This window comes from Saccoglossus kowalevskii, chromosome 2 (assembly GCF_978046115.1).
Source record: "Saccoglossus kowalevskii chromosome 2, keSacKowa6.1, whole genome shotgun sequence".
In the NCBI taxonomy this organism is placed as follows: Eukaryota; Metazoa; Hemichordata; class Enteropneusta; family Harrimaniidae; genus Saccoglossus; species Saccoglossus kowalevskii.
In genome coordinates this window covers 47,626,998-47,648,117 of record NC_140642.1, presented here as the reverse complement: position 1 = coordinate 47,648,117, position 21,120 = coordinate 47,626,998, and the positions used below count along the sequence as shown (strand labels likewise).

Sequence of the window (21,120 nt, the reverse complement as noted above, 5' to 3'; positions counted from 1 at the left end):
TAATGGTAATACACTAAATACCAGCGACAATATTCTAGCAGAAACCGCATTATTTTACTCAAACCTATACCGGAAAGTTCCCCCTCTACAATCGGATATTGATAATTTCATAAGATTTCTTACAGCTAAATTGACCACGGATGACAATCATGCGTGTGACAAACCCCTTTGCTTAAAGGAGATTTATCAATCCCTTACTTGCATGGACAACAATAAAAGCCCCGGTACTGACGGCCTCACAGCGACAAAAGAATGTTGAAAAACTGGCGCCCAATTAGCCTAATGAACGTGGACTACAAAATTCTTTCTAAAACACTGGCTTGTCGTTTGCGTAATGTAATTTCGTCTATCATATCCGTTGACCAAACGTGTTGCATACCGGGAAGAGACATAGCGGATAACGTACTTTGTATAAGCGACGTAATTAATTATGTTAATGAAACAAACAAAGCAGGTGTCATTCTTAAATTAGATCAGTTAAAATCTTTTGATCGTGTTGAACACATGTATCTTAATAACGTGCTGAACGCCTTCAATTTCGGACCCGTCTTTATTAATTGGATTAACGTGCTCTATAACAATGCTCAAAGTTGTGTTAAGTCAAACGGGTTTGTTTCGGATTTGTTTCCTGTTACTCGTGGAATTAGACAAGGATGCCCAATCTCTGCAATTCTATTTGTGCTATCCGCTGAACCATTAAATGCTGCCATCAAAGCTTGTACTGATATACATGGTATCAAATTTCCCGTTTCAATTGACACTTCTTTAGTTTACCAGCACGCAGGCGACACCACTCTCACAATTAGGGATGACCGATCTGTTGACCACACACTTGACATAATGCAACGATACGAAAAAGCGTCGGGTGCTAAACTAAATATCGATAAGTCAGAATATCTCATGATCGGCAGTAATAAAAACCGTTCAGAGAGTCCCTATCCTTTCAAGCGTTGTACCGACGCCATAACTATCCTAGGTATTGTAATGGGAAATAAAAAAAGCTCAGTGCAATGTCAAAACTGGGAAAACAGGGTAAACAAATGCCTTCACATTTTAAAAATGTGGAGCCACCGGAAATTAACTTTCCGCGGCAAAACACTTGTTGCTAATGCCTTGGTTTCATCGACCCTGTGGTACACGTTATCTGTTTCGAGCATGCCCGAATATTACACAGCGAAAATTAAAAACAGTATTGTAGATTTCTGTTGGAGTAACAAGAGGCATCAAATAAAATACCAAGTGATAACGGGTCCTATCTCTGAAGGCGGGCACAATCTTGTAAATATAGAATTTAAACAAATGGCGTTTCGTTTAAAATGGCTTAAACAACTCATGAACGCCGATTCACAACATAAATTGAAACACTTAATGTTATTCTACTTGAATAAGTACAGAAACTTGCAACTTGGCAAAAGAATCCTGAAGATTAATTTCGATAATAATAAAATATTGGATATTCCGCCATTCTATGCTGAAATTCTCAAGGCATGGGGAATGGTCGCCAACGGCAAAACCGTTGTCAACCTGAACCTTCATACCAAATAATGTACGAGCCATTATTCTGTAACCCTTTTATTGTTCACAAGAACAAGTCATTATTTTTTCAAGACTTTATTAACGCCAGGATTGTTCAGGTTAAGGACCTGACATATGAAGTTATACCGGGTTTTCTACCATTTTCTACTATTTCAGAGCTTGTAACTGCAACATCAACTTCTGAAGCGAGTGGACAGGGACAGGTTTATGATAAGTACAGAGTTCTTCTAAAATCATTACCACGTGATTGGTTACAATATTGTTTTGAGAATGCCTGCTCGAACGAGCGCGACACGCTTTCTGTCACATTGCAAATATAAACAAATAATATCGATATTATGCAAATGACAACTAAACAACTAACTGCCCTTGTTCGCTCGTGTCAGAAATCCAGCTCTCCACAATTATTTAAGCCAGCTTGCATTAATTATTGGGCTGAGAAATTTCCAAATGTTCACTTAGACAGAATTTGGAAAAATATATACGGAGGCATAAAAGAAAATATTATTTGTGACCTAGAATATCTTATTGTTCATAATTCACTTGTAACAAACGCTACCCTATATAATGCCAAAATTATAGACAGCCCTTTATGTAATTTCTGCACGTCTGACAACGATAGTATTTTGCACGCGTTCACTGAATATACAACAGTACAGGAATTATGGACATACGTGTTCAGTATTATCGTCAAAATATGTGGAGGAATTTCTAGTGCAAATAAGCAAGAATTAATTATTTTTGGTTTCCTTGATAAATCGGACAAATACGAATGTGCGGTCATAAATTTTCTAATAGGTCTGGGAAAATACTCCATTAATGCACGGCATCTGTTTCAGCGAAAGCACAGTAAAACAATGCAGCTCATTCCATATTTTAAGTATAAGCTAAAAGCTAAGCTTACATTTGAATATGATCGCTTTATGCATCATGATGATCTGTTACAATTCCAGTGTCTCTTCCATGACACTCACATAGTGAAACATGTCGATACTCTGGGATACGAAGTAAACATCACATAGCTTACCCACAATGCACAACCTCTGATGCGAAATTCAACATGTATTATTAATGGTTACAACATGCCGATTCCACGTTTCCATCGTCGATAGGATTTGCACCACAATTTGACATTGTATTCCTATGAACGTTTATTTATAATCCGGGAATTCAATCATCGGAATCTGTACAGAGTTTACTTATTTTTATTACTGTTATTACTAATTACAATTACTGTAATCGCTCTGGGTTATGAAGGGTGCCCTCAAGGTACTACTAGAATTACAAACCAACAGCTATCACGCTCAGCCTCATTCCACGTTTTCCATCGTCGATAGGATTTGCACCACAATTTGACATTGTATTCCTATGAACGTTTATTATTAATCCGGGAATTTAACCAACGGAACAAGCGCTAATGTGTGTTATAATTAATACTGTTTTTATAAAAACTCATGTCATAGTTATGTAAACTTTATATTCAATAAGAATAACATAATGTGCAATATGTCTTTTTAACAAGGCTGTCCAGTGGGTCAGTCTTTTAATAAAAGAGAAAAAAAAATACACCAGTTCTCGTCCAATCACTGAAGATAAGCTGCAACGGGCGTGGTTAGTACTTGCATGGGAGACCGGCTGGGAATACCACGTGCAGTAGACTGATGAACATTTTTATTCCACCGTACATACAAACTTTTTTCCATGATTTTTTTCCTCGCCGAAGCATTAAATGACATCCAATTGCGACGAATATTCAGTCTACTGCCAAACCAATGCAGAATACACCAGTTCTCGTCCGATCACTGAAGTTAATCTGCATCGGGCATGGTTAGTACTTGCGTGGGAGACCGGCTGGGAATACCACGGGCAGTAGGCTCATCAACAATTTTATTCCGCAGTACATAGTAAAATTTTTCCTGGATACTTTGCCTAGCCGAAGCATTAAATGACATCCAATTCCGACGAAAATTCATTCTACTGCCAATGCATTGCAGAATACACCAGTTCTCGTCCGATCACTGAAGTTAAGCTGCATCAGGCTTGGTTAGTACTTGCATGGGAGTCCGGCTGGGAATACCACGTGCAGTAGGCTGATTAACATTTTTATTGCAGAATACACCAGTTCTCGTCCGATCACTGAAGTTAAACCGCATAGGGCGTGGTTAGTTCTTGCACGGGAGACCGGCTGGGAATACCACGTGCATTAGGCTCATCAACATTTTTATTCCACCGTACATACTAACTTTTTCCCGGGATTTTTTGCCTAGCCGATGTATTAAATTACATCCAATTCCGACGAATATCCAGCCTACTGCCAAACCATTGCAGAATACACCAGTTCTCGTCCGATCACTGAAGTTAAGCTGCATCGGGCGTGGTTAGTACTTGCATGGGAGACCGGCTGGGAATACCACGTGCAGTAGGATGATGAACTATTTAATTGCATAATACACCAGTTCTCGTCCGATCACTGAAGTTAAGCTGCATTGGGCGTGGTTAGTACTTGCATGGGAGACCAGTTGGGAAAACCTCGTGCATTAGGCACATCAACAATTTTATTCCACCGTACATATTAACTTTTTCCCGGGATATTTTGCCTAGCCGAAGTATTAAATTACATCCAATTCCAACGAATATCCAGCCTACTGTCAAACCATTGCAAAACACACCAGTTCTTGTCCGATCACTGAAGTTAAGCTGCATCGGGCGTGGTTAGTACTAGCATGGGAGACCGGATGGGAATACCACGTGCAGTAGGTCATCAACATTTTTATTCCACATTACATACTAACTTTTACCCATGATTTTTTGCCTAGCCGTAGCATTAAATGACATCCAATTCCGACGAATATTCAGCCCAATGCAAAACCATTTCAGAATACACCAGTTCTCCTCCGATCACTGAAGTTAAGCCCACTGGACGTGGTTAGTACTTGCATAGGAGACCGGCTGAGAATACCACATGCTGTAGGATCATCAACATTTTTATTCCACCGTACATACTAGCTTTTTCGCTGGATTTTTTTGCATAGCCGAAGCATAAACGACATCCAATTCCGACGAATATTCAGCCTACTGCCAAACCAATCCAGAATACACCAGTTCTCGTCCGATCACTGAAGTTAAGCTGCATCGGGCGTGGTTAGTACTTGCATGAGAGACCGGCTGGGAATACCACGTGCAGTAGGCTGATGAACATTTTTATTGCAGAATACACCAGTTCTTGTCCGATCACTGAAGTTAAGCTGCATCGGGCGTGGTTAGTACTTGCATGGGAGACCGGCTGGGAATACCACGTGCAGTAGGCTCATCAACATTTTTATTCCACATTACATACTAACTTTTTCCTATGATATTTTTGCCTAGCCGTAGCATTAAATGACATCTAATTCCGACGAATATTCAGCCTACTCCCAGACCAATGCAGAATACACCAGTTCTCGTCCGATCACTGAAGTTAATCTGCATCGGCCATGGTTAGTAATTGCATGTGTGACCGGCTGGGATTGCCACCTGCAGTAGGCTTATCAACATTTGTATTCCACCGTAATACTAACTTTTTCCCGGGATTTGTTGCCTTGACCAAGTATTAAATTACATCCAATTCCAACGATTATTCAGCCTACTGCCAACCAATTGCAGAATACACCAGTTCTCCTCCGATCACTGAAGTTAAGCCCACTGGACGTGGTTAGTACTTGCATGGGAGACCGGCTGAGAATACCACATGCTGTAGGATCATCAACATTTTTATTCCACCGTACATACTAGCTTTTTCGCTGGATTTTTTGCATAGCCGAAGCATAAACGACATCCAATTCCAACGGATATTCAGCCTTGTGCCAACCCATTGCAGAATTCACCAGTACTCGTCCGATCACTGAAGTTAAGCTGCATCGGGCGTGGTTAGTACTTGCATGGGAGACTGGCTGGGAATACCACGTGCAGTAGGCTCATCAACATTTTTATTTAACATTACATACTAACTTTTTCCTATGATTTTTTGAGTAGCCGTAGCATTAAATGACATACAATTCCGACGAATATTCAACCTACTGCCAAACCAATGCAGAATACACCAGTTCTCATCCGATCACTGAAGTTAAGCTGCATCAGGCGAGGTTAGTACTTGCTTGGGAGACAGGCTGGGAATATCACGTGCATTAGGCTCATCAACATTTTTATTCCACCGTACATACTAACTTTTTCCCGGGATTTTTTGCTTAGCCGAAGCGTTAAACGACATCCAATTCCGACGAATATTCAGCCTACTGCCAAACCAATGCAGAATACACCCGTTCTCGTCCAATCACTGAAGTTAATCTGCATCGGGCATGGATTGTACTTGCATGGGAGACCGGCTAGGAATACCACGTGCAGTAGGCTTATCAACATTGTTATTCCTCCGTACATACCATCGTTTTCCCGGGATTTGTTGCCTAGGCGATGTATTAAATTACATCCAATTCCGATGAATATTCAGCCTACTGCCAAACCATTGCAGAATACACCAGTTCTTGTCCGATCACTGAAGTTAAGCTGCATCGGGCGTGGTTAGTACTTGCATGGGAGACCGGCTGGGAATACCACGTGCAGTAGGCTCATCAACATTTTTATTCCACATTACATACTAACTTTTTCCTATGATTTTTTTGCCTAGCCGTAGCATTAAATGACATCTAATTCCGACGAATATTCAGCCTACTGACAAACCAATGCAGAATACACCAGTTCTTGTCCGTTCACTGAAGTTAAGCTGCATTGGGCGTGGTTAGTACTTGCATGGGAGACCGGCTGGGAATACCACGTGCAGTAGGCTGATGAACATTTTTATTGCAGAATACACCAGTTCTCGTCCGATCACTGAAGTTAAGCTGCATCGGGCGTGGTTAGTACTTGCATGGGAGACTGGTTGGGAATACCACGTGCATTAGGCTCATCAACATTTTTATTCCATCGTACATACTGACTTTTTCCCGGGATTTTTTGCCTATCCTAAGTATTAAATTACATACAATTCCGAAGAATATCCAGCCTACTGTCAAACCATTGCAGAACACACCAGTTCTTGTCCGATCACTGAATTTAAGCTGCATCGGGCGTGGTTAGTACTTGCAAGGGAGACCGGCTGGGAATACCACGTGCAGTAGGCTCATCAACATTTTTATTCCACATTACATACTACCTTTTTCCTATGATTTTTTGCCTAGCCGTAGCATTAAATGACATCTAATTGCGACGAATATTCAGCCTACTCCCAGACCAATGCAGAATACACCAGTTCTCGTCCGATCACTGAAGTTAATCTGCATCGGCCATGGTTAGTAATTGCATGTGAGACCGGCTGGGATTGCCACCTGCAGTAGGCTTATCAACATTTGTATTCCATCGTAATACTAACTTTTTCCCGGGATTTGTTGCCTTGACCAAGTATTAAATTACATCCAATTCCAACGATTATTCAGCCTACTGCCAACCAATTGCAGAATACACCAGTTCTCCTCCGATCACTGAAGTTAAGCCCACTGGACGTGGTTAGTACTTGCAAGGGAGACCGGCTGAGAATACCACATGCTGTAGGATCATCAACATTTTTATTCCACCGTACATACTAGCTTTTTCGCTGGATTTTTTGCATAGCCGAAGCATAAACGACATCCAATTCCGACGGATATTCAGCCTTGTGCCAACCCATTGCAGAATTCACCAGTTCTCGTCCGATCACTGAAGTTAAGCTGCATCGGGCGTGGTTAGTACTTGCATGGGAGACTGGCTGGGAATACCACGTGCAGTAGGCTCATCAACATTTTTATTTAACATTACATACTAACTTTTTCCTATGATTTTTTGAGTAGCCGTAGCATTAAATGACATCCAATTCCGACGAATATTCAACCTACTGCCAAACCAATGCAGAATACACCAGTTCTCATCCGATCACTGAAGTTAAGCTGCATCAGGCGAGGTTAGTACTTGCATGGGAGACAGGCTGGGAATATCACGTGCATTAGGCTCATCAACATTTTTCTTCCACCGTACATACTAACTTTTTCCCGGGATTTTTTGCTTAGCCGAAGCGTTAAACGACATCCAATTCCGACGAATATTCAGCCTACTGCCAAACCAATGCAGAATACACCCGTTCTCGTCCAATCACTGAAGTTAATCTGCATCTGGCATGGATTGTACTTGCATGGGAGACCGGCTAGGAATACTACGTGCAGTAGGCTTATCAACATTGTTATTCCTCCGTACATACCATCTTTTTCCCGGGATTTGTTGCCTAGGCGATGTATTAAATTACATCCAATTCCGATGAATATTCAGCCTACTGCCAAACCATTGCAGAATACACAAGTTCTTGTCCGATCACTGAAGTTAAGCTGCATCGGGCGCGGTTAGTACTTGCATGGGAGACCGGCTGAGAATACTACATGCAGTAGGATTATCAACATTTTTATTCCACCGTACATACTAACTTTTTCGCGGGATTTATTGCATAGCCGAAGCATAAACGACATCCAATTCCGACGAATATTCAGCCTACTGCCAACCCATTGCATAATTCACCAGTTCAAGTCCGATCACTGAAGTTAAGCTCCATTGGGCGTGGTTAGTACTTGCATGGGAGACCGGTTGGGAATAACACGTGCAGTAGGCTCATCAACATTTTTATTCTACATTACATACTAAATTTTTCCTATGATTTTTTGCCTAGACGAAGCATAAAATGACATACATTTCGGACGAATATTCAGGCTACTGACAAACCATTGCAGAATACACCAGTTCTCGTGCGATCACTGAAGTTAAGCTGCATCTGGCGTGGATAGTACTTGCATGGGAGACCGGTTGGGAATACCATTGCAGTAGGCTTATCAACATTTTTATTCCACCGTACATACCAAAATGTTCACGGGATTTTTTGCCTTACCGAAGCGTTAAACGACATGCAAGTCTGACGAATATTCAGCCTACTGCCAAACCATTGCAGAACACACCAGTTCTCGTCCGATCACAGAAGTTAAGCTGCATTGGACGTGGTAAGTACTTGAATGGGAGACCGGCTGGGAATACCACGTGCATTAGGCTCATCAACATTTTTATTCCACCGTACATACTAACTTTTTTCCGGGATTTTTTGCCTAGCCGATGTATTAAATTACATCCAATTCCGACGAATATCCAGCCTACTGCCAAACCATTGCGGAATACACCAGTTCTCGTCCGATCACTGAAGTTAAGCTGCATCGGGTGTGGTTAGTACTTGCATGGGAGACCGGCTGGGAATACCACGTGCAGTAGGCTGATGAACATTTTTATTGCAGAATACACCAGTTCTCGTCCGATCACTGAAGTTAAGCTGCATCAGGCGTGGTTAGTACTTGCATGGGAGACTGGTTGGGAATACCACCTACCTTAGGCTCATCAACATTTTTATTCCACCGTACATACCAACTTTTTCTCCGGATTTTTTGCCTTGCCGAAGCGTTAAACGACATGCAATTCTGACGAATATTCAGCCTACTGTCAAACCATTGCAGAACACACCAGTTCTTGTCCGATCACTGAAGTTAAGCTGCATCGGGCGTGGTTAGTACTTGCATGGGAGACCGGCTGGGAATACCACGTGCAGTAGGCTCATCACAATTTTTATTCCACCGTACATACCAAAATGTTCACGGGATTTTTTGCCTTACCAAAGCGTTAAACGACATGCAAGTCTGACGAATATTCAGCCTACTGCCAAACCATTGCAGAACACACCAGTTCTCGTCCGATCACAGAAGTTAAGCTGCATTGGACGTGGTAAGTACTTGAATGGGAGACCGGCTGGGAATACCACGTGCATTAGGCTCATCAACATTTTTATTCCACCGTACATACTAACTTTTTTCCGGGATTTTTTGCCTAGCCGATGTATTAAATTACATCCAATTCCGACGAATATCCAGCCTACTGCCAAACCATTGCAGAATACACCAGTTCTCGTCCTATCACTGAAGTTAAGCTGCATCGGGTGTGGTTAGTACTTGCATGGGAGACCGGTTGGGAATACCACGTGCCTTAGGCTCATCAACATTTTTATTCCACCGTACATACCAACTTTTTCTCGGGATTTTTTGCCTTGCCGAAGCGTTAAACTACATGCAATTCTGACGAATATTCAGCCTACTGCCAAACCATTGCAGAATACACCAGTTATCGTCCGATCACTGAAGTTAAGCTGCGTCGGGCGTGGTTAGTACTTGCATGGGAGACCGGCTGGGAATACCATGTGCAGTAGGCTTATCAACATTTTTATTCCACCGTACATACCAACTTTTTCTCGGGATTTTTTGCCTTGCCGAAGCGTTAAACGACATGCAATTCTGACGAATATCCAGCCTACTGTCAAACCATTGCAGAACACACCAGTTCTTGTCCGATCACTGAAGTTAAGCTGCATCGGGCGTGGTTAGTACTTGCATGGGAGACGGGCTGGGAATACCACGTGCAGTAGGCTCATCAAAATTTTTATTCCACATTACATACTAACTTTTACCCAAAATTTTGTTTTTGCCTAGCCGTAGCATTAAATGACATACAATTTCGACGAATATTCAGCCTACTGTCAAACCATTGCAGAATACGCCATTTCTCGTCGGAACACTGAAGTTAAGCTGCATTGGGCGTCGATAGTACTTGCATGGGAGACCGGCTGGGAATACCACCTGCAGTAGGCTTGTCAACATTTTTATTCCACCGTACATACTAACTTTTTCCCGAGATTTGTTGCCTAGCCGAAGTATTAAATTTCATCCAATTCCGACAAATATTCAGCCTACTGCCAAACCATTGCAGAGTACACCAGTTCTCGTCCGATCACTGAAGTTAAGCCGCATCGGGCGTGGTTAGTTCTTGCATGGGAGACCGGCTGGGAATACCACGTGCAGTAGGCTTATCAACATTTTTATTCCACCGTACATTCCAACTTTTTCCCGGGATTTTTTGCCTTGCCGAAACGTTAAACGACATGCATTTCCTACGAACATTCACCCTCCTGTCAAACCATTGCAGAACACACCAGTTCTTGTCCGATCACTGAAGTTAAGCTGCATCTGGTGTGGTTAGTACTTGCATGGGAGACCGGCTGGGAATACCACGTGCTGTAGGCTCATCAACATTTTTATTCCACCGTACATACTAACTTTTTCCCGGGATTTTTTGCCTAGCCGAAGTACTAAATTACATCCGATTCCGACGAATATTCAGCCTTCTGCCAAACCATAGCAGAATACACCAGTTCTCTTCCGATCACTGAAGTTAAGCTGCATCGGGCGTGGTGAGTACTTGCATGGGAGACCGGCTAGGAATACCACGTGCAGTAAGCTCATAAACATTTTTATTCCACATGACATACTAAATTTTTCCCATGATTTTTTGCCTTGACGAAGCATTAAATGACATACAATTCGGACGAATATTCAGCCTACTGCCAAACCATTGCAGAATACACCAGTTCTCGTCCGATCACTGAAGTTAAGCTGCATCGGGAGTGGTTGCATGGGAGACCGCCTGGAATACCATGTGCATTAGGCTCATCAACATTTTTATTCCACCGTACATACAAATTTTTTCCCATGATTTTTTGCCTAGCCGTAGCACTAAATGACATCCAATTCCGACGAATATTCAGCCTACTGCCACTCCATTGCAGAATACACCAGTTCTCGTTCGATCACTGAAGTAAAGCTGCATCGGGCGTGGTTAGTACTTGCATGGGGGGTCTGCTGGGAATACCACGTGCAGTAGGCTTATCACCATTTTATTCCACCATACATACTAACGTTTTCCCGGGATTTTTTGCCTAGCCGAAGTATTAAATTACATCCAATTCCGACGAATAATCAGCCTACTGCCAAACCATTGCAGAGTACACCAGTTCTCGTCCGATCACTGGAGTAAAGCTGCATCGGGCGTGGTTGCATGGGAGACCGGCCTGGAATACCATGTGCATTAGGCCCATCAACATTTTAATTCCACCATACATACTAACTTTTTCCCCGGATCTTTTGCCTAGCCGAGGTATTAAATTATATCCAATTCCGACGAATATTCAGTCTACTGCCAAACCATTGCAGAATACATCTGTTCTCGTCCGATCACTGAAGTTAAGCTGAATTGGGCGTGGTTAGTACTTGCATGGGAGACCGGCTGGGAATACCACTTGCAGTAGGCTCATCAACATTTTTATTCAACATTACATACTAACTTTTTCCCATCATTTTTTGCCAAGACGAATCATTATGAATTACATACAATTCGGACGAATATTTGGCCTATGGCCAAACCATTGCAGAATACACCAGTTCTCCTCCGATCACTGAAGTTAAGCTGCATCAGGCGTGGTCAGTACATGCATGGGAGACCGGCTGGGAATACCAGGTGCAATAGGCTCATCAACATTTTTATTCCACCGTACATACTAACTTTTTCCCGGGATTTTTTGCCTAGCCGAAGTACTAAATTACATCCGATTCCGACGAATATTCAGCCTACTGCCAAACCATAGCAGAATACACCAGTTCTCGTCCGATCACTGAAGTTAAGCTGCATCGGGCGTGGTGAGTACTTGCATGGGAGACCGGCAAGGAATACCACGTGCAGTAAGCTCATCAACATTTTTATTCCACATTACATACTAACTTTTTCCCATGATTTTTTGCCTAGCCGTAGCACTAAATGACATCCAACTCCGACGAATATTCAGCCTACTGCCACTCCATTGCAGAATACACCAGTTCTCGTCCGATCACTGAAGTTTAGCTGCATCGGGCGTGGTTAGTACTTGCATGGGAGACCGGCTGGGAATACCACGTGCAGTAAGATGATGAACATTTTTATTCAACCGTACTTACTAACTTATTTCCATGATTTTTTGTCTAACTGAAGCATTAAATGACATCCAATTGCGACGAAAATTCAGCCTACTGCCAAACCAATGCAGTATACACCAGTTCTCGTCCGATCACTGAAGTTAAGCCGCATCGGGCATGGTTAGGACTTGCACGGGAGACCGGCTGGGAATACCACGTGCAGTAGGCCCATCAACATTTTTATTCCACATTACATTCTAACTTTTTCCCATGATTTTTTGCCCAGACGAAGCATTAAATGACATACAATTCGGACGAATATTCAGCCTACGGCCAAACCATTGCAGAATACACCAGTTCTCGTCCGATCACTGAAGTTAAGCTGCATCGGGCGTGGTCAGTACTTGCGTGGGAGACCGGCTGGGAATACCAAGTGCGTTAGGCTCATCAACATTTTTATTCCACCGTACGTGCTACCTTTTTCCCGGGATTTTTTGCCTAGCTGAAGTATTAAATTACATCCAATTCCAACAAATATTCAGCCTACTGCCAAACCATTGCAAAATACACCAGTTAGCGTCCGATCACTGAAGTTAAGCTGCATCGGGCGTGGTCAGTACTTGCGTGGGAGACCGGCTGGGAATACCAAGTGCGTTAGGCTCATCAACATTTTTATTCCACCGTACATGCTACCTTTTTCCCGGGATTTTTTGCCTAGCTGAAGTATTAAATTACATCCAATTCCAACAAATATTCAGCCTACTGCCAAACCATTGCAGAATACACCAGTTCTCGTCCGATCACTGAAGTTAAGCTGCATCGGGCGTGGTTAGTACTTGCATTGGAGACCGGCTGGGAATACCACCTGCAGTAGGCTTGTCAACATTTTTATTCCACCGTACATACTAACTTTTTCCCGAGATTTGTTGCCTAGCCGAAGTATTAAATTACATCCAATTCCGACAAATATTCAGCCTACTGCCAAACCATTGCAGAGTACACCATTTCTCGTCGGAACACTGAAGTTAAGCTGCATTGGGCGTGGTTAGTACTTGCATGGGAGACCGGCTGGGAATACCACCTGCAGTAGGCTTGTCAACATTTTTATTCCACCGTACATAATAACTTTTTCCCGAGATTTGTTGCCTAGCCGAAGTATTAAATTGCATCCAATTCCGACAAATATTCAGCCTACTGCCAAACCATTGCAGAGTACACCAGTTCTCGTCCGATCACTGAAGTTAAGCTGCATCGGGCGTGGTTGCATGGGAGACCGCCTGGAATACCATGTGCATTAGGCTCATCAACATTTTTATTCCACATTACATACTAAATTTTTCCCATGATTTATTGCCTTGACGAAGCATTAAATGACATACAATTCGGACGAATATTCAGCCTACTGCCAAACCATTGCAGAATACACCAGTTCTCGTCCGATCACTGAAGTTAAGCTGCATCGGGCGTGGTTGCATGGGAGACCGCCTGGAATACCATGTGCATTAGGCTCATCAACATTTTTATTCCACCGTACATAAAAAAATTTTCCCATAATTTTTTGCCTAGCCGTAGCACTAAATGACATCCAATTCCGACGAATATTCAGCCTACTGCCACTCCATTGCAGAATACACCAGTTCTCGTCCGATCACTGATGTAAAGCTGCATCGGGCGTGGTTAGTACTTGCATGGGGGGTCTGCTGGGAATACCACGTGCAGTAGGCTTATCAACATTTTATTCCACCATACATACTAACGTTTTCCCGGGATTTTTTGCCTAGCCGAAGTATTAAATTACATCCAATTCCGACGAATAATCAGCCTACTGCCAAACCATTGCAGAGTACACCAGTTCTCGTCCGATCACTGGAGTAAAGCTGCATCGGGCGTGGTTACATGGGAGACCGGCCTGGAATACCATGTGCATTAGGCCCATCAACATTTTAATTCCACCATACATACTAACTTTTTCCCCGGATCTTTTGCCTAGCCGAAGTATTAAATTATATCAAATTCCGACGAATATTCAGCCTACTGCCAAACCATTGCAGAATACATCTGTTCCCGTCCGATCACTGAAGTTAAGCTGAATTGGGCGTGGTTAGTACTTGCATGGGAGACCGGCTGGGAATACCACTTGCAGTAGGCTCATCAACATTTTTATTCCACATTACATACTAACTTTTTCCCATCATTTTTTGCCAAGACGAATCATTATGAATTACATACAATTCGGACGAATATTTGGCCTACGGCCAAACCATTGCAGAATACACCAGTTCTCCTCCGATCACTGAAGTTAAGCTGCATCAGGCGTGGTCAGTACATGCATGGGAGACCGGCTGGGAATACCAGGTGCAATAGGCTCATCAACATTTTTATTCCACCGTACATACTAACTTTTTCCCGGGATTTTTTGCCTAGCCGAAGTACTAAATTACATCCGATTCCGACGAATATTCAGCCTACTGCCAAACCATAGCAGAATACACCAGTTCTCGTCCGATCACTGAAGTTAAGCTGCATCGGGCGTGGTGAGTACTTGCATGGGAGACCGGCAAGGAATACTACGTGCAGTAAGCTCATCAACATTTTTATTCCACATTACATACTAACTTTTTCCCATGATTTTTTGCCTAGCCGTAGCACTAAATGACATCCAACTCCGACGAATATTCAGCCTACTGCCACTCCATTGCAGAATACACCAGTTCTCGTCCGATCACTGAAGTTTAGCTGCATCGGGCGTGGTTAGTACTTGCATGGGAGACCGGCTGGGAATACCACGTGCAGTAAGCTGATGAACATTTTTATTCAACCGTACTTACTAACTTATTTCCATGATTTTTTGTCTATCTGAAGCATTAAATGACATCCAATTGCGACGAAAATTCAGCCTACTGCCAAACCAATGCAGTATACACAGTTCTCGTCCGATCACTGAAGTTAAGCCGCATCGGGCATGGTTAGGACTTGCACGGGAGACCGGCTGGGAATACCACGTGCAGTAGGCCCATCAACATTTTTATTCCACATTACATTCTAACTTTTTCCCATGATTTTTTGCCCAGACGAAGCATTAAATGACATACAATTCGGACGAATATTCAGCCTACGGCCACTCCATTGCAGAATACACCAGTTCTCGTCCGATCACTGAAGTTTAGCTGCATCGGGCGTGGACAGTACTTGCATGAGAGACCGGCTGGGAATATCACGTGCAGTAGGCACATAAACATTTTTATTCCACCGTACATACTAACTTTTTCCCGGAATTTTTTGCCCAGCCGAAGCATTAAATGTCAACCAATTCCGACGAATATTCAGCCTACTGCCAAACCATTGTAGAATACACCAGTTCTCGTCCGATCACTGAAGTTAAGCTCCATCGGGCGTGGTTAGTACTTGCACGGGAGACCTGCTGGGAATACCACGTGAGGTAGGCTCATCAACATTTTTATTCGACATTACATACTAACTTTTTCCCATGATTTTTTGCCTAGCCGAAGTACTAAATTACATCCAATTCCGACGAATATTCAGGCTACTGCCAAACCATAGCAGAATACACCAGTTCTCGTCCGATCACTTAAGTTAAGCTGCATCGGGCGTGGTTAGTACTTGCATGGGAGACCGGCTGGGAATACCACGTGCAGTAAGCTGATGAACATTTTTATTCAACCGTACTTACTAACTTATTTCCATGATTTTTTGTCTAACTGAAGCATTACATGACATCCAATTGCGACGAAAATTCAGCCTACTGCCAAACCAATGCAGTATACACCAGTTCTCGTCCGATCACTGAAGTTAAGCCACATCGGGCATGGTTAGGACTTGCACGGGAGACCGGCTGGGAATACCACGTGCAGTAGGCCCATCAACATTTTTATTCCACATTACATTCTAACTTTTTCCCATGATTTTTTGCCCAGACGAAGCATTAAATGACATACAATTCGGACGAATATTCAGCCTACGGCCAAACCATTGCAGAATACACCAGTTCTCGTCCGATCACTGAAGTTAAGCTGCATCGGGCGTGGTCAGTACTTGCTTGGGAGACCGGCTGGGAATACCAAGTGCGTTAGGTTCATCAACATTTTCATTCCACCGTACATGCTACCTTTTTCCCGGGATTTTTTGCCTAGCTGAAGTATTAAATTACATCCAATTCCAACAAATATTCAGCCTACTGCCAAACCATTGCAAAATACACCAGTTAGCGTCCGATCACTGAAGTTAAGCTGCATCGGGCGTGGTTAGTACTTGCATGGGAGACCGGCTGGGAATACCACTTGCAGTAGGCTCATCAACATTTTTATTCCACATTACATACTAACTTTTTCCCATCATTTTTTTGCCTAGACGAAGCATTAAATGACATACAATTCGGACGAATATTCAGCCTACGGCCAAACCATTGCAGAATACACCAGTTCTCGACTGATCACTGAAGTTAAGCTGCATCGGGCGTGGTCAGTACTTGCGTGGGAGACCGGCTGGGAATACCAAGTGCGTTAGGCTCATCAACATTTTTATTCCACCGTACATACTAACTTTTTCCCGGGATTTTTTGCCTAGCTGAGGTATTAAATTACATCCAATTCCAACAAATATTCAGCCTACTGCCAAACCATTGCAAAATACACCAGTTAGACGCCGATCACTGAAGTTAAGCTGCATTGGGCGTGGTTAGTACTTGCATGGGAGACCGGCTGGGAATACCACTTGCAGTAGGCTCATCAACATTTTTATTCCACATTACAAACTAACTTTTTCCCATCATTTTTTGCCTAGACGAAGCATTAAATTACATACAATTCGGACGAATATTCAGCCTACGGCCAAACCATTGCAGAATACACCAGTTGCCGTCCAATCACTGAAGTTAATCTGCATCGGGCATGGATTGTACTTGCATGGGAGACCGGCTAGGAATACCACGTGCAGTAGGCTTATCAACATTTTTATTCCTCCGTACATACCATCTTTTTCCCGGGATTTGTTGCCTAGCCGAAGTATTAAATTACATCCAATTCCGATGAATGTTCAGCCTACTGCCAAACCATAGCAGAATACTCCAGTTCTCGTCTGATCATTGAACTTAAGCTGCATTGGGCGTGGTTAGTACTTGCATGGGAGACCGGCTGGGAATTCCACGTGCAGTAGGCTCATCAACATTTTTATTCCACCGTACATGCTACCTTTTTCCCGGGATTTTTTGCCTAGCTGAAGTATTAAATTACATCCAATTCCAACAAATATTCAGCCTACTGCCAAACCATTGCAAAATATACCAGTTAGCGTCCGATCACTGAAGTTAAGCTGCATCGGGCGTGGTTAGTACTTGCATGGGAGACCGGCTGGGAATACCACTTGCAGTAGGCTCATCACCATTTTTATTCCACATTACATACTAACTTTTTCCCATCATTTTTTTGCCTTGACGAAGCATTAAATTACATACAATTCGGACGAATAATCGTCCTACGGCCAAACCATTGCAGAATACACCAGTTCTCGTCCGATCACTGAAGTTAAGCTGCATCGGGCGTGGTCAGTACTTGCATGGGAGACCGGCTGGGAATACCAAGTGCGTTAGGCTCATCAACATTTTTATTCCACCGTACATACTAACTTTTTCCCCGGGATTTTTTGCCAAGCCGAAGTCCTAAATTACATCCGATTCCGACGATTATTCAGCCTACTGTCAAAGCATAGCAGAATACACCAGTTCTCCTCCGATCACTGAAGTTAAGCTGCATCGGGCGCGGTTAGTACTTGCATGTAGACCGGCTGGGAATACCACGTGCAGTAGGCTTATCAACATTTTGATTCCACCGTACATACCAACATTTTCCCGGGATTTTTTGCTTAGCCGAAGCGTTAAACGACATCCAATTCTGACAAATATTCAGCCTACTGTCAAACCATTGCAGAACACACCAGTTATCGTCCGATCACTGAAGTTAAGCTGCATCGGGCGTGGTTAGTACTTGCATGGGAGACCGGCTGGTAATACCACGTGCAGTAGGCTGATGAACATTTTTATTCCACCATACTTACTAACTTTTTTCCATGATTTTTTGCCTAACCGAAGCATTAAATGACATCCAATTGCGACGAATATTCAGCATGCTGCCAAACCATTGCAGAATACACCAGTTCTCGTCCAATCACTGAAGTTAATCTGCATCGGGCATGGATTGTACTTGCATGGGAGACCTGCTGGGAATACCACGTGAGGTAGGCTCATCAACATTTTTATTCGACATTACATACTAACTTTTTCCCATGATTTTTTGCCTAGCCGAAGTACTTAATTACATCCAATTCCGACGAATATTCAGGCTACTGCCAAACCATAGCAGAATACACCAGTTCTCGTCCGATCACTTAAGATAAGCTGCATCGGGCGTGGTTAGTACTTGCATGGGAGAGCGGCTGGGAATACCACGTGCAGTAGGCTGATGAACATTTTTATTCAACCGTACTTACTAACTTTTTTCCATGATTTTTTGTCTAACCGAAGCATTAAATGACATCCAATTGCGACGAAAATTCAGCCTACTGCCAAACCAATGCAGAATACACCAGTTCTCGTCCGATCACTGAAGTTAAGCTGCATCGGGCATGGTTAGGACTTGCACGGGAGACCGGCTGGGAATACCACGTGCAGTAGGCCCATCAACATTTTTATTCCACATTACATTCTAACTTTTTCCCATGATTTTTTGCGCAGACGAAGCATTAAATGACATACAATTTGGACGAATATTCAGCCTACGGCCAAACCATTGCAGAATACACCAGTTCTCGTCTGATCACTGAAGTTAAGCTGCATCGGGCGTGGTCAGTACTTGCGTGGGAGACCGGCTGGGAATACCAAGTGCGTTAGGCTCATCAACATTTTTATTCCACCGTACATACTAACATTTTCCCGGGACTTTTTGCCTAGCTGAAGTATTAAATTACATCCAATTCCAACAAATATTCAGCCTACTGCCAAACCATTGCAGAATACACCAGTTAGACGCCGATCACTGAAGTTAAGCTGCATTGGGCGTGGTTAGTACTTGCATGGGAGACCGGCTGGGAATACCACTTGCAGTAGGCTCATCAATATTTTTATTCCACATTACAAACTAACTTTTTCCCATCATTTTTTGCCTAGACGAAGCATTAAATTACATACAATTCGGACGAATATTCAGCCTACGGCCAAACCATTGCAGAATACACCAGTTGTCGTCCAATCACTGAAGTTAATCTGCATCGGGCATGGATTGTACTTGCATGGGAGACCGGCTAGGAATACCACGTGCAGTAGGCTTATCAACATTTTTATTCCTCCGTACATACCATCTTTTTCCCGGGATTTGTTGCCTAGCCGAAGTATTAAATTACATCCAATTCCGATGAATGTTCAGCCTACTGCCAAACCATAGCAGAATACACCAGTTCTCGTCCGATCATTGAACTTAAGCTGCATCGGGCGTGGTTAGTACTTGCATGGGAGACCGGCTGGGAATACCACGTGCAGTAGGCTGATGAACATTTTTATTCCACTATACATACTAACTTTTTCCCGGGATTTTTTGCCTAGCCGAAGTATTAAATTACATCCAATTCCGACGAATATTCAGCCTACTGCCAAACCATTGCAGAATACACCAGTTCTCGTCCGATCCCTGAAGTTAAGCTCCTTCGGGCGTGGTTAGTACTTGCATGGGAGACCGGCTGGGAATACCACGTGCAGTAGGCTCATCAACATTGTTATTCCACCGTACATACTAACTTTTTCCCCGGGATTTTTTGCCAAGCCGAAGTCCTAAATTACATCCGATTCCGACGAATATTCAGCCTACTGCCAAAGCATAGCAGAATACACCAGTTCTCGTCCGATCACTTAAGTTAAGCTGCATCAGGCGTGGTTAGTACTTGCAAGGGAGACCTGCTGGGAGTACCAAGTGCAGTAGGCTTATCAACATTTTGATTCTACCGTATATACCAACTTTTTCCCGGGATTTTTTGCCTAGCCAAAGCGTTAAACGACATCCAATTCTGACGAATATTCAGCCTACTGCCAAACAATTGCAAAATACACAAGTTCTCGTCTGATCACTGAAGTTAAGCTAACCGGACGTGGTTAGTACTTGCTTGGGAGACCGGCTGAGAATATCATGTGCAGTAGGCTCATCAACATTTTTATTCCACATTACATACTAACTTTTTCCCACGATTTTTTGCCAAGCCGTAGCATTAAATGACATCCAATTCCGGCGAATATTCAGCCTACTGCCACTCCATTGCAGAATACACCAATTCTCTTTCGATCACTGAAGTTAAGCTGCATCGGGCGTGGACAGTACTTGCATGAGAGACCGGCTGGGAATACCATGTGCAGTAGGCCCATCAACATTTTTATTCCACATTACATACTAAGTTTTTCCTATGATTTTTCCCTAGACGAAGCATTAAATGACATACAATTCGAACGAATATTCAGCCTACTGCCAAACCATTGCAGAATACACTAGTTCTTGTCCGATTGCTGAAGTTAAGCTGCATTGGGCGTGGTTAGTACTTGCATGGGAGGCCGGCTGGGAATACCATGTGCATTAGGCTCATCAACATTTTTATTCCACCGTACATTTTAACTTTTTAATGGGATTTTTTGACTAGCCGAAGTATTAAATTACATCAAATTCCGACGAATATT

At 43.0% G+C, this 21,120-nt stretch overlaps 63 pseudogenes; all 63 read left to right on the top strand.

Moving 5' to 3' along the window:
- Positions 1-3,292: 3,292 nt before the first annotated feature.
- Positions 3,293-3,412, top strand: LOC146750085 (5S ribosomal RNA; annotated as a pseudogene).
- A 96-nt stretch (positions 3,413-3,508) lies between these two features.
- On the top strand, positions 3,509-3,628 carry LOC146750084 (5S ribosomal RNA; annotated as a pseudogene).
- A 214-nt stretch (positions 3,629-3,842) lies between these two features.
- On the top strand, positions 3,843-3,962 carry LOC146750083 (5S ribosomal RNA; annotated as a pseudogene).
- A 214-nt stretch (positions 3,963-4,176) lies between these two features.
- LOC146750082 (5S ribosomal RNA) lies at positions 4,177-4,296 on the top strand (annotated as a pseudogene).
- Positions 4,297-4,606: 310 nt separating this feature from the next.
- LOC146750081 (5S ribosomal RNA) lies at positions 4,607-4,726 on the top strand (annotated as a pseudogene).
- A 644-nt stretch (positions 4,727-5,370) lies between these two features.
- On the top strand, positions 5,371-5,490 carry LOC146750080 (5S ribosomal RNA; annotated as a pseudogene).
- A 96-nt stretch (positions 5,491-5,586) lies between these two features.
- Positions 5,587-5,706, top strand: LOC146750079 (5S ribosomal RNA; annotated as a pseudogene).
- A 96-nt stretch (positions 5,707-5,802) lies between these two features.
- LOC146750078 (5S ribosomal RNA) lies at positions 5,803-5,922 on the top strand (annotated as a pseudogene).
- A 96-nt stretch (positions 5,923-6,018) lies between these two features.
- On the top strand, positions 6,019-6,138 carry LOC146750077 (5S ribosomal RNA; annotated as a pseudogene).
- A 97-nt stretch (positions 6,139-6,235) lies between these two features.
- On the top strand, positions 6,236-6,355 carry LOC146750076 (5S ribosomal RNA; annotated as a pseudogene).
- A 214-nt stretch (positions 6,356-6,569) lies between these two features.
- On the top strand, positions 6,570-6,689 carry LOC146750075 (5S ribosomal RNA; annotated as a pseudogene).
- A 525-nt stretch (positions 6,690-7,214) lies between these two features.
- Positions 7,215-7,334, top strand: LOC146750074 (5S ribosomal RNA; annotated as a pseudogene).
- A 96-nt stretch (positions 7,335-7,430) lies between these two features.
- LOC146750073 (5S ribosomal RNA) lies at positions 7,431-7,550 on the top strand (annotated as a pseudogene).
- A 312-nt stretch (positions 7,551-7,862) lies between these two features.
- On the top strand, positions 7,863-7,982 carry LOC146750072 (5S ribosomal RNA; annotated as a pseudogene).
- A 95-nt stretch (positions 7,983-8,077) lies between these two features.
- LOC146750071 (5S ribosomal RNA) lies at positions 8,078-8,197 on the top strand (annotated as a pseudogene).
- Positions 8,198-8,508: 311 nt separating this feature from the next.
- On the top strand, positions 8,509-8,628 carry LOC146750070 (5S ribosomal RNA; annotated as a pseudogene).
- A 96-nt stretch (positions 8,629-8,724) lies between these two features.
- Positions 8,725-8,844, top strand: LOC146750069 (5S ribosomal RNA; annotated as a pseudogene).
- A 214-nt stretch (positions 8,845-9,058) lies between these two features.
- LOC146750068 (5S ribosomal RNA) lies at positions 9,059-9,178 on the top strand (annotated as a pseudogene).
- Positions 9,179-9,274: 96 nt separating this feature from the next.
- Positions 9,275-9,394, top strand: LOC146750067 (5S ribosomal RNA; annotated as a pseudogene).
- Positions 9,395-9,490: 96 nt separating this feature from the next.
- Positions 9,491-9,610, top strand: LOC146750066 (5S ribosomal RNA; annotated as a pseudogene).
- A 96-nt stretch (positions 9,611-9,706) lies between these two features.
- LOC146750065 (5S ribosomal RNA) lies at positions 9,707-9,826 on the top strand (annotated as a pseudogene).
- Positions 9,827-9,922: 96 nt separating this feature from the next.
- Positions 9,923-10,042, top strand: LOC146750064 (5S ribosomal RNA; annotated as a pseudogene).
- Positions 10,043-10,142: 100 nt separating this feature from the next.
- On the top strand, positions 10,143-10,262 carry LOC146750063 (5S ribosomal RNA; annotated as a pseudogene).
- Positions 10,263-10,358: 96 nt separating this feature from the next.
- On the top strand, positions 10,359-10,478 carry LOC146750062 (5S ribosomal RNA; annotated as a pseudogene).
- Positions 10,479-10,574: 96 nt separating this feature from the next.
- LOC146750061 (5S ribosomal RNA) lies at positions 10,575-10,694 on the top strand (annotated as a pseudogene).
- Positions 10,695-10,790: 96 nt separating this feature from the next.
- Positions 10,791-10,910, top strand: LOC146750060 (5S ribosomal RNA; annotated as a pseudogene).
- A 304-nt stretch (positions 10,911-11,214) lies between these two features.
- LOC146750059 (5S ribosomal RNA) lies at positions 11,215-11,334 on the top strand (annotated as a pseudogene).
- Positions 11,335-11,638: 304 nt separating this feature from the next.
- Positions 11,639-11,758, top strand: LOC146750058 (5S ribosomal RNA; annotated as a pseudogene).
- Positions 11,759-11,856: 98 nt separating this feature from the next.
- Positions 11,857-11,976, top strand: LOC146750057 (5S ribosomal RNA; annotated as a pseudogene).
- Positions 11,977-12,072: 96 nt separating this feature from the next.
- On the top strand, positions 12,073-12,192 carry LOC146750056 (5S ribosomal RNA; annotated as a pseudogene).
- A 96-nt stretch (positions 12,193-12,288) lies between these two features.
- Positions 12,289-12,408, top strand: LOC146750055 (5S ribosomal RNA; annotated as a pseudogene).
- Positions 12,409-12,504: 96 nt separating this feature from the next.
- Positions 12,505-12,624, top strand: LOC146750054 (5S ribosomal RNA; annotated as a pseudogene).
- A 96-nt stretch (positions 12,625-12,720) lies between these two features.
- LOC146750053 (5S ribosomal RNA) lies at positions 12,721-12,840 on the top strand (annotated as a pseudogene).
- Positions 12,841-13,152: 312 nt separating this feature from the next.
- On the top strand, positions 13,153-13,272 carry LOC146750052 (5S ribosomal RNA; annotated as a pseudogene).
- Positions 13,273-13,368: 96 nt separating this feature from the next.
- On the top strand, positions 13,369-13,488 carry LOC146750051 (5S ribosomal RNA; annotated as a pseudogene).
- A 512-nt stretch (positions 13,489-14,000) lies between these two features.
- Positions 14,001-14,120, top strand: LOC146750050 (5S ribosomal RNA; annotated as a pseudogene).
- Positions 14,121-14,424: 304 nt separating this feature from the next.
- Positions 14,425-14,544, top strand: LOC146750049 (5S ribosomal RNA; annotated as a pseudogene).
- Positions 14,545-14,642: 98 nt separating this feature from the next.
- LOC146750048 (5S ribosomal RNA) lies at positions 14,643-14,762 on the top strand (annotated as a pseudogene).
- A 96-nt stretch (positions 14,763-14,858) lies between these two features.
- On the top strand, positions 14,859-14,978 carry LOC146750047 (5S ribosomal RNA; annotated as a pseudogene).
- Positions 14,979-15,074: 96 nt separating this feature from the next.
- LOC146750046 (5S ribosomal RNA) lies at positions 15,075-15,194 on the top strand (annotated as a pseudogene).
- A 311-nt stretch (positions 15,195-15,505) lies between these two features.
- Positions 15,506-15,625, top strand: LOC146750045 (5S ribosomal RNA; annotated as a pseudogene).
- Positions 15,626-15,721: 96 nt separating this feature from the next.
- On the top strand, positions 15,722-15,841 carry LOC146750044 (5S ribosomal RNA; annotated as a pseudogene).
- Positions 15,842-15,937: 96 nt separating this feature from the next.
- Positions 15,938-16,057, top strand: LOC146750043 (5S ribosomal RNA; annotated as a pseudogene).
- A 96-nt stretch (positions 16,058-16,153) lies between these two features.
- Positions 16,154-16,273, top strand: LOC146750042 (5S ribosomal RNA; annotated as a pseudogene).
- A 96-nt stretch (positions 16,274-16,369) lies between these two features.
- On the top strand, positions 16,370-16,489 carry LOC146750041 (5S ribosomal RNA; annotated as a pseudogene).
- Positions 16,490-16,585: 96 nt separating this feature from the next.
- LOC146750040 (5S ribosomal RNA) lies at positions 16,586-16,705 on the top strand (annotated as a pseudogene).
- A 97-nt stretch (positions 16,706-16,802) lies between these two features.
- LOC146750039 (5S ribosomal RNA) lies at positions 16,803-16,922 on the top strand (annotated as a pseudogene).
- Positions 16,923-17,234: 312 nt separating this feature from the next.
- LOC146750038 (5S ribosomal RNA) lies at positions 17,235-17,354 on the top strand (annotated as a pseudogene).
- Positions 17,355-17,450: 96 nt separating this feature from the next.
- On the top strand, positions 17,451-17,570 carry LOC146750037 (5S ribosomal RNA; annotated as a pseudogene).
- A 96-nt stretch (positions 17,571-17,666) lies between these two features.
- Positions 17,667-17,786, top strand: LOC146750036 (5S ribosomal RNA; annotated as a pseudogene).
- A 97-nt stretch (positions 17,787-17,883) lies between these two features.
- On the top strand, positions 17,884-18,003 carry LOC146750035 (5S ribosomal RNA; annotated as a pseudogene).
- A 97-nt stretch (positions 18,004-18,100) lies between these two features.
- Positions 18,101-18,219, top strand: LOC146750034 (5S ribosomal RNA; annotated as a pseudogene).
- Positions 18,220-18,315: 96 nt separating this feature from the next.
- LOC146750033 (5S ribosomal RNA) lies at positions 18,316-18,435 on the top strand (annotated as a pseudogene).
- Positions 18,436-18,747: 312 nt separating this feature from the next.
- On the top strand, positions 18,748-18,867 carry LOC146750032 (5S ribosomal RNA; annotated as a pseudogene).
- A 96-nt stretch (positions 18,868-18,963) lies between these two features.
- Positions 18,964-19,083, top strand: LOC146750031 (5S ribosomal RNA; annotated as a pseudogene).
- A 96-nt stretch (positions 19,084-19,179) lies between these two features.
- Positions 19,180-19,299, top strand: LOC146750030 (5S ribosomal RNA; annotated as a pseudogene).
- A 96-nt stretch (positions 19,300-19,395) lies between these two features.
- On the top strand, positions 19,396-19,515 carry LOC146750029 (5S ribosomal RNA; annotated as a pseudogene).
- A 96-nt stretch (positions 19,516-19,611) lies between these two features.
- LOC146750028 (5S ribosomal RNA) lies at positions 19,612-19,731 on the top strand (annotated as a pseudogene).
- Positions 19,732-19,827: 96 nt separating this feature from the next.
- LOC146750027 (5S ribosomal RNA) lies at positions 19,828-19,947 on the top strand (annotated as a pseudogene).
- A 96-nt stretch (positions 19,948-20,043) lies between these two features.
- On the top strand, positions 20,044-20,163 carry LOC146750026 (5S ribosomal RNA; annotated as a pseudogene).
- Positions 20,164-20,260: 97 nt separating this feature from the next.
- LOC146750025 (5S ribosomal RNA) lies at positions 20,261-20,380 on the top strand (annotated as a pseudogene).
- A 311-nt stretch (positions 20,381-20,691) lies between these two features.
- On the top strand, positions 20,692-20,811 carry LOC146750024 (5S ribosomal RNA; annotated as a pseudogene).
- Positions 20,812-20,906: 95 nt separating this feature from the next.
- Positions 20,907-21,026, top strand: LOC146750023 (5S ribosomal RNA; annotated as a pseudogene).
- Positions 21,027-21,120: the final 94 nt, after the last annotated feature.